The following is a 10,287-nucleotide window of genomic DNA, read 5'->3' as shown; positions in this document are numbered from 1 at the left end:
TATGACTTGGATCAAGAACACCTTAGTCTCTAGTCTGACATCATTGTTCTTCAGGACTCTGGAGAGGTCCCTGACCGCTGACTTTCCCAGTGCAATTTGTCTTTTGATTTCCTGGTTGCTGGTACCAAGAGTGTTCATTGTGGAGCCAAGCAAACTAAAGCTGTTAACAATCTCAATCTCTTTACTGCTTGTCATAAGGCTGCCAATTTGCCCAGTGATGAGAATCTTTGTTTTCTTGATGTTCAGCTTCTATCACTAAAAAATTACTTAAAATAGTATCTACACAGATTGTGAATTTATCTTTAACATGTTAATCTTGTGTGTTGTGTAAAATTACCAGCCCTCTTCTCCTAGAATTGGACTTTTAGATCACTTTTGACTCACACTTTTACCAACCAGTGGAGAGAGGTATGAGCCCCTTTGGGTTTCTATGAGACTATTATTTTTTTTTTTAAGTAGGAGCACTGAGTCTCTGCTAGGTTGCTTTTCTAAATCGTTTGCTAGTTTATAAGGCTTACATTCTCCCATCAATTATGGTTTGTCCTCTCTCCCAACTTTCACAGCCAATATAAAATCAATAATGAACATGATCTCTGCTATAAATCGTGTCTCATCAAATTATATGATCGATACTTGGATATAACTCTGAAAAAAATTTCTTTTTGTTATGTTAACAACAAACCCATTATGTTAGGGGCCCTACAAGAGTACACTGGCTCCTAAACCTGATCGTTTCTGAGTTATAGAAAGTTATAGAAAGAATCAATTAGACACACACAGGGGAAGGTGGGCAACGTGTGAGGACCTGTCGACCAGCAAAGGAACGCCACAAGATTGTTATTAGACACCAAAAAGTAGGAGAGAGCCTACAGAAGGAATCTTCATGTCCAGGACTTCAATTTAGTACAATCAGTGAGAAATCTACCAAAATCAATCTACGTGTTCAACGCAATCCCATTACAGATACCAAATTCACTTTTCAAGGAGATTGAAAGGGAAACTATCAAGTCCATTTGGAGAAGAAAGAAACCCCAAATAAGCAAAGCACTTCTGAAAAACAAAATGAAATGGGGTCATAACAGTCCGTGGCTTCAAAACCTACTAGGTAGTCACCAAAACAGCATGGTACAGGTACAATGGCTGGCACATAGGCTAATGGAATGGAATTGTGAACCCAGAAATGGACCCAGCTATTTATGGCAAACTGATGTTAGACAAGGAAATAAAACCTATGAAAGGGGGAAACGACAACCTCTTCAACAAATGGTGCTGGCAAAATTGGACTGCTACCTGCGGAAAGCTGAAGCAGGATCCACATGTCACATCATGGACAAAAATCACCTCAAAGTGGATCAGAGACTTGGGAGTAAAGCTCTAAACCATGAAGTTCATCAGAGACAAACTGGGAGCAAGCCTAGATAGCCTAGTGTACGGGTTAAAGTGACTTTATAATACAGCCAGAAATGCACACTCTTGAAAGGATAAAATTGGTGAAGGAGACCTTATAAAGATTAAACCCCTTTGTGTGCCAAAAACATTTTCCAACAGAGTGAAAACAAAACCTACAGATTGGGGGGAAATCCATTTGACAGACAGGGCCCAGAGATGCTTCTGGAAGAACCATCACAATGGCCACCCAAGGAGATCCCCAAGACCCAGTTCAAATTCATATTGGTGGGTGATGGTGGTACTGGAAAAACGATGCTCATGGAACGTCATCTGACTGGTGAATTCAAGTAGAGGTATATAGCCACCTTCGGTATGGAGGTGCAGCCCCTCGTGTTCCACACCAACAGAGGACCAACTAAATTCAATGAGTGGGATACAGCTGGCAAGGAAAAATTTGAGGGACTGAGAGATGGCTATTGTATCCAAGCCCAGTGTGCCATTACCACGTTTGATTTAACATCGAGAGTTTCCTACAATAACGTGCCTAATTGGCATAAGGATCTGGTTCAAGTATGTGAAAACAATCCCATTGTGTTGTGTGCCAACAAAGTGGACGTTAAGGACAGGAAAGTTAAGGCAAAATCCGTCACTTTCCACCAAAAGAAGAACCTTCAGTACTATGATATTTCTGCCAAAAGTAACTACAACTTTGAAAAGCCTTTCCTTTGGCTTGCTAGAAAACTAACTGGAGACCCTAACTTGGAGTTTGTTGCCACGCCTGCTCTTGCCCCACCAGAAGTTGTCATGGACCCAGCTTTGGCAGCACAATATGAGCACGATTTAAAGGCTGTGCAGACAACTGCTCTCCCAGACGAGGATGATGATCTGTGAGAGAACGAAGCTGGAGCCCAGCATCAGAAGTCTAGTTTTATAGACAACTGTCCCGTGATGTCAGTGGTGCCGCGTGTTTGCCACTTTATTATCTAACTAAGCAGAACATGTGCTAATCTTTGGGATGCTGAAGGAGAGATGAATGGGCTTCGGAGCGAGTGTGGCAGCTAAAAAACCCCTTCATTTTTTGGACCTGCATATTTAGCTGTTTTGGAAGGCAGTTTCCTTCTTGAGTTTCAAATACAAGACTGCTACAGTCAAATCACAATATTCTGTGGTAAAATCTTGTTTGTTGCTGTTGTTTCCATTCCTTTTCTTTTAGAACCAGAATAAAGGTGTATTTCAAATATCAAACAAACAAACAAAATTTGACAATAACACTTCTGACAAGGATCTCATATCGAAAGGTTACAGAATCCAACAGGGCCTCAACGAGAAAAAGACTGATAACACAATTACAAATTGGGCAAAAGACATGGATACACTTTTCACAGAGGAAGATACTCGGATGACCAACAGACACATGAAGAAATGCTCAAAATTATTGGCAATAAGAGAGAGGCAAAACACACCCACAATGAATACTATCTCACTTCAATAGCAGCGGCAAAGTTTAACAGGACAGCAAGTAATAAATTTTGGAGAGGATGTGGAGAGGTGAGAACTCTCATACACTGTTGGTGGGATTGTAAAACGGTACAACCACTGTGGAAGGAAGTTTGGAATTTCCTCAAAATACTGAAGATAGAAATTCCGTATGACCAAATTATTCCACTGCTTGGAATATAATCAAGAAAATTAGAATTGAGGCATAAACGGAAATTTGTACACTGATATTCATAGTGTTATTCACTGTTATAAGAACTTGGAAACAGCTTAAATGTGCAACCACAATAGAATGGATTGAGAAATTATTCCATTCACAGGATGGAATACTATACAGCATGCAGGAACAATGATTTTGAAAATTACTACCTAACTTGACAGGATCTGGAGAACATTATGCTGAGTGAACTAGCTCAGTCCCATAAGGACAAATACTGTATAAGACCATCATTGTAGATAAAATATGAGGATCCAGTGTGTGTGCAGGTGTGTAGGAGCACAGGGGTGAAGATGGGCAGGGTCACAAAATTTGATGGATAGTGGAAGGCGTGTCTAAAGGAAATGGGAAAGATCTGGTGTGGAAAACAATACAATGTCTATAGACTTTGTAAGTAAACCAGTATAAAAGAAAAAAATTTATTCTAAAAATATAAGTGAGAAAACATATTTCTGTTCTTTAGAGGCATCATTTATGGTATTTATGTTATGGAACACTAGGTAACTAAGATAGCATCTTTTAAATAGTCTTAACCATCTCATTTCTTATTTTTTCAAAAAGCTATGTTTCAAAGGCAAAACATTTCTTTTAACATTGTATTGTACTTTGGACTTAAGTGTACAAAATAATACAGTGATCCATTCAACGATTTTTCCACTTTGTTTCATGACTGTGGTTGCAGTCCCCTCATTGTGACATCGTTCATCCCACTTCCTCTGATGTTTCTGGCTTCTGTTTGTCCATTGTTCCTCTCTGCCTTCTGAGTACTGTCTCTGGGAAAAATGTTTCCATTTAGTCTCATATGATTATCGCTCTAAGGCATTTGTACTGTCCTGATTCTATTGTTCGTCTTGTAGGCTTGTCTAAGGAAAGCCGAGCCATGTAGATTACTTCAATTCCAGGCTTGAAGAGTGACCCAGTTCCAGGACCATGTAGGTGCTGTTGTTGCTGTGTGCCATTAAGCTGAAACTGACCCTATTTGACTCTCCAGCAGGTACATCTTACGGGAGAAGATTGCCTATCTTTCTCCTGCAGAGCAGTTGGTGGATTTGAACCATGTACCTTTGGAATTGCAGCATAGCTTCTTATCACTAGGCCATCATAGCTCTGTAAATGGTAGTAGTCTCAGGAATCTTATTTCCATGCAATTTGTATGGGAAAGCCTACTGTGAGTGTGGACAATTTAATCTTAGCTCTTTTTAATATCCAACTTAACCTTCTCTTTAGATAATCCTGTGAGCCACATACAGTCTGAGAAATTCATTCATTCACTCATGAGTGTAGTCACACACTACATCAGGTGTTAGGTACATGTTGTTGTTATTGTTATGTGCCATCGAGTTGCCTGCAACTCATGGTGACCTTATGTACAACAGCCCTAAACCCTGCTCTGTCCTGTGCCAATCTTATTGTCTCCGACAAACCTACCCCCATTACCCCAGACACTGAATCGATCCATCTCATCGAGGGTCTTCCTATCTTGCACTGTCCCTCTACCCTCCCAAGCAAGAAGTCCCTCATATGTCCAAAGTACATCAGATGAAACGTCAGAATCCTTGCATCCAAGGAGCAGCCTGGTTTCATCCTCTCCAGGACAAACCTGTTTGTTAGGCACATAGACACATAGAAAAACATGTATATTACATGGCACCTTCCCTCATGGCATCTCTGAGATAATGGACGGTTTTTACTCTGTTAAGTTATTCTGGGGAAGGGTAAATATCAAGATGTGAGTTACCTATCTCTTACTAAAGATTAACTTTCCTCTGTAATCCTTTCTTTCTGTTGGATTTGCAAGATCCCTGACATGTTTGAACTAGGGATGCCACGAGCAATGGAAAAGGGAAAACTTACTCCGTCCAGTGCTTATTCAGTCAAAAGCCCAATGAGGCATCTTTTCTTAAAAAGCAATCTTTATGTATAAAAAATGCTTTAGCAGTAGGTATTTTCTCTAGGGAGTGGAGATGGCTGCAATCTAATTCTCACCCCCTCTTTCTGTCTCTAAGGGCGTAGAAGACCAGAGGGAAGGGAGAGTCTGCAATGTGGCGTCTCTGGAGAGTTTCTTCATGCACTGGCCTGGCTGCACTTTCTCGAACTGTTTTCATTTGAAACTAGATTCATACAGCTTGCTCGTGCACATAAGAATGGGAAGGGGGGGGGGGGGGGAAGGGTCAGGATCTGGAAAGGAAGAGAAGGATTAAATGAGTTCTGCTAGGATGTAGCCAGTGATCTAATTCACCATGGGCAGCCCAGCTTCAGGGGACAGCTGGCACTCAGCTGGCCCTCGTGCGGCCCTCAGTGTCTCCCATAAACTCAACTGATGCGATCTCCACCCCAGTCCCAAATATGCTGCACGGGAAATTTTTCTTCAATGCGTTTAAGAGCTGTTGGATTCCCCAAAGAAGAAGACTTGGCAATCCAGCTACAAGCAAAGTAGCAGGACTGAACACATGAGCACATTTTAACAATGTCCAAGTGTAACTTTTATTGCCAATGGTAGACATGCACTGGAATGTGAAAAGCAGCTCAAGTGCTAAATGCTGTTGTGTTCATCTGCGAGGGGAAGGCTGTGCTTCCATTCTGAGATGAGTCACTTTGTTCTGATTTATCCAGTTAGTAAATGCATCTGATTTGTTTTCACTAGGGAGTTGATAATCAGGTTTGGTAAGAAGAAAAGGAAGCAGAACTTTCTGAAATGCTCAATAAAAATACAGCCAAGATGTCACCCGCCAGAAACAATGAAGAGCCTTTGAGATCTTGGCAACTTGGGCTTTCTAAAGGCCAGTACTTCTCTGTCACTGAGAGCATCTATGCAAGGGCATTCTGGGCCTCATCAGAATTAAGCCTTCTGTGCCATGTGATCTTAATTTTGCCAGATTTACTAAAGGCTGTCATGATGGACTCTGGGTGTTATTTGCATATTAAAAACAAACAAACACCCAACAAACCTTGAGGTTTCCTCTAAGCCTGTTTTGCAGAAATGAATCAGATGGTGCAATCAGCTAACCAATCTGACAAAGACTATTTATCGAGTTTCTACTGTTTGATCAGTTGATTTTGATAGCTTGAAGACATGATAGCAAAATAATTCCATCACAGTTCTATTGTTGCAGCCTACTTTAACTTATAGGGAACCTTTGAACAAGAGAACCTTGTCCTATCCTCTGCTACCCTAAAGATCTAATTGTTGTCACCTCCTTTATCAGGAAACCCTATAAACTTAGAGAGAGGATGAAAGACACCCAAGAATTGAGGACTCTCCTTCTTAGGGTCACTATGAGTCACCTGTGACTCGATGGCACTTAACAACAATGCAACAACAATATCAAATAGCATTTTAATAGAATAATATATTAGAATAACATTTTAAATAGACCTCTGACCTTTAGAGTATCATTTTCCCTATTAGCTTGATTTTTCTTATTCTCAGTGTAGAGCAATAATGTATTGTATTACAGAATTTGTTGTTGTGATGTGCCGTCGATCTGTGTACAATAGCTCTGAACCCTTCCCTGTTCTGAGCCTCACTAATCCTGACACACCTACCCTCATTGCCCCAAGTTACTGTGTCAATCCATCTCATCCTTGGTCTTCCTCTCCTGCGCTGTCCCTCCACTCTTTCAAACACAATGTCCTGCCCCAAGGACCAGTAGATGTATATAATTTGCAAGGCCCAAGCTCTCCATTAATTCCACAACTGGCCTGAGATTTTTTTCCCCTCTTCATGTTACTGAAGGAAGATTCCATGGAATAGTTCAAGATATTTTGAAAATATGATGTGAACAAGTACCACTCAGAGTTTTTATTGGAATCTGCTGTGCTGAGAGGATATCATATCTAAGTTGATTTTAACGGTTGAGACTTTAAACAATTTACTCAAAGAGAAAATTGTGACGGGGAGCAGAGAGGACAGTCTGGGACAGATTTTCCCCTCTTGGTTCTTTTTTCCCCCCTCCCCTAGTTGCTCTTCAAGTCTGGTGGGATCACCACCGTGTCACAAACAACACATCTTAAACTTCCTGAAGTGGATAGTCTTGATAGTGGCATTTTACCTGTGAAAAGTAAATTATCAGACTTTCCCTCAGGCCTCAGGTCACCTGATAGGATAGAAAAGCTTATTCTAGTTCATCTCTGGGCACCCCTATATTTAGAAAGTTAAGCCTGTGTAGCAAAGGCAGCGAGTTCTCTCCATTCCCTGACGGTTTTACTCATCCGTGTTTTCTCTTTCATAGCTTGTTGGAAAAGCCCTTTCCTATCTCTCCTTAGTTTCTTGTTCTTTGTTCGCCACAAAGGGCAGATTTTCCTTTGTAAATCCCTGGTAATTAAATGAGCACTTCAGCGGCTGTAGCCTTCAATGGGCCGTTTCCTAGGCTTTGCCATTGACGGTCATATTTTGCAAAGGCCCCTCAGATGACTCGTCATCTTTCGCCTACTTAACACTAAACCAATTGATGCCCGTGCTCACCGCATGAAGGAGGAAAAGATTCATTAAGGGTACTTCATTAAGGAGCTGAAACGGGACCCTCTAAACGCGCCTGAACCGACAGCCGTCCGGAGGAGCTGTCTATTAGGAGAGCAACAAAGACAGTTTCGGAAACTGAACTCCAGCTCCAGTGTGTCGGATTAGGAAGAGTGATGGGATTAGTGTTTAATGACTTGGGGCAGGAGACAAAGGGAATTTCGACAAAGAGGCTTAGATATGGAAGAATTAACACTCTCTATCCCAACCAGGCCCTCTGGTGACTTCCAGCATTCTTTTCAGACTCAAAAGCCAAAGCAAGGCGGATGGGGGGAGAGACAGGCATGGTTTTAACACCTCCCCAACTTTTAAAATGTTATTAAAATAACAATTCGGAGGAAATAACACTCTTCACTAGATTTTTTTTCCCCCCTTCAAATCGTGCTCTGCAATTGCACATAGTTCCTCTCAAGGTGAGCTGGCCAGGGCGGCAGGCATTCTCCTTGCTTTGTTCCGCGGGGCCAAAGGGGACGCTGCAGCAAAACCTGCTCTCAGTAGCTGAGGCCCAGCTGAGTGGCTTTGAGAGTGGCTGTTTCCCTGCCTGTTCATGTTACAGGTGGATGCGGGAAGCGCCACTTTACGCGAGATCTCCTCTCGGCCCCATCTGGCTCACATTCAACAAACTCTCGTGTCTATGGCCTGAGAAGTGCTTCCTGAAATGAGGTGATTATCCAGACTACGTGAAGGGACAACAATTTTGGAAATGCCCTTGAAGTTTGGAAGTGCTCTTGAAAAAGAATCAGGAGCAGGCCAAGCAAGGCTGAGACTGCTCTGCAGCCTTGCCCCTGCCTGGCGAGAACACAGCATCTTTATCGAAATAACAAGTTGAATGGAAGTGTCTGACCCTGGAGTACGGTATTATCCCAGGGCTTTAGGTAAATAGACCTTGAGCCCCAAAAGCCTGCAAGCAGCCTATACATGAGCGTGCCCGCTTCTGTGAATGGCCAAAGACAGGTGCAGATGGCAAAGGCGTCACATGTTCTGTCCCAAACTGCAACTAAAATGCCCTCACCTTGTAGACAATCCAATTTATCCTTGTTTTTAACCAAATGAAATTACTTGCAGAGAAGCTGAGCATTCGTTTCATGTCTTAGCCTGTACAGAATGATCCCGAAGTGGTTCAAGGCACTAAGGCATTGTTTAACCCATTGACTGGGACAATGGCAGACCCCCGCTGTAATCCATTCAGGGCAGACGCAGCAGTCAGTGTGAAATTAAATACGTTACAGGGAAAGGGCCTAATGCGTTTTATAGGCAGTTGTTCATCCACATCAAACCTGGATTTAAAAAAAACCTTAACATTTGATCCCACAACAGGATCCATGACTCAAGTCAGAGCTTGGCACTGTGAGCTGTTAGGAAGCAGAAAAGAAGTACCGCTCAGACTTCAGCTGATGGTGCAATTGGCTGACAGGAGCCATTTCCACACCATCTAGCTCTACAAAGCCACGCAGACATTGTTTCAGTTATCTATTGCCGCTGTAACAGAAATATCATAAAAGGGTGACTTGGATGAACAGAAAGTCCCATTTCCCCCAGAGAATTACCACAAGAGGTATTAGCTTTAACTAACAGAGATTTACTCTAGGCGTTTAACAGTGTGAAGGGAGCCCTGGTGGCCTGGTGGTATGGGGTTGTGCTGCCAACCCAGTGGCTAAAAGGTGGTTGGGATTCACTGTCTGCTCCACAGGAGAAAAATGAGCCACCTCCTCCCATGTGATGAGCAGCCTCTGAAAACCCGCTGGAGGATCAGCTATGTGTAGGTAGACACAATGACACAGCAACGGTGTGAATTCAAGGGGCAGGCATGAGAAGAGGACTCTCTTGGTCTGCTTTCGGGGAGGATCTCCACATTTCTCAAGTCCTTGGTCATCTCCACATTGCTTCTTTCCTTTATGTTCCTTGCTTCCATCTGTATTGAATTTGCTTTTTAGATTTCAAATGTAAGAAATATATATATATATATATATAAATTTAACATGACTTAGAAAATTCTATTCCTGAATGAGATCACATCCATTGGAAGTTAGGATTCCTACTCACACTTGTAGGAAACACAATTCAACCCACAGCAGACATCAAAGACCCAGGTAGCATTTGATCAAGTTGCTACAGGGCTTAGACCTGAATTTATTGGCCTTTTACTTTCTGTGAACATTTTGCTTGAAGGATCGATGTTTTTCCAGGGCAACAGAACTCCCTTTCCTCACAGCTAAATTGAAGTGGGTGTAATGGGCTTCCCTCACCTCACTCCCAGCCCCTCTTGACCCCAACATGGTCTTGCAGTCTGTTCTTTGTTAAATTGAAAATGTGTAGAAATTTTTATAGAGATCTTCAGCTATATAAATAGCTTTGAAAATTGTTGTAACTTTAAAAACAGGTCAAAAAGGAAATTGAACAGCTAGTGTGTTTCATACCATCCAGTCAGCTTTCTAAAAGGTTGCCTTGGTCTTCCCAGTAAATGGCTGCTTTTATCATCAGGGCTTCCACCATTTTTTTTTTTTTTTTCTGAGAAGCTTTTAATAGAAAAGACAGCTTTGGTGGAGTTTTCTGATAGATTGTCAAATATATCCCCGATGGCTCCCGGCAACACATTCAGCTCTCACAACAGTTTTTGTCTTCTTGTTGTTTGGTGCCGTAGAGTTGAGTCCATCTCATGGCGATC

General features: G+C 42.0%; 1 pseudogene; it reads left to right on the top strand.

Annotated features, from left to right (window-relative positions):
- Positions 1-1,605: 1,605 nt before the first annotated feature.
- LOC102868581 lies at positions 1,606-2,280 on the top strand (annotated as a pseudogene).
- Positions 2,281-10,287: the final 8,007 nt, after the last annotated feature.

The sequence above is a fragment of the Elephantulus edwardii genome, unplaced genomic scaffold (genome assembly GCF_000299155.1).
Source record: "Elephantulus edwardii isolate Elephantulus edwardi_28Jun2011 unplaced genomic scaffold, EleEdw1.0 scaffold00011, whole genome shotgun sequence".
NCBI classification, from domain to species: domain Eukaryota; kingdom Metazoa; phylum Chordata; class Mammalia; order Macroscelidea; family Macroscelididae; genus Elephantulus; species Elephantulus edwardii.
The sequence above is the reverse complement of the archived record's forward strand: the minus strand, read 5'-3'. Positions and strand labels throughout refer to the sequence as shown.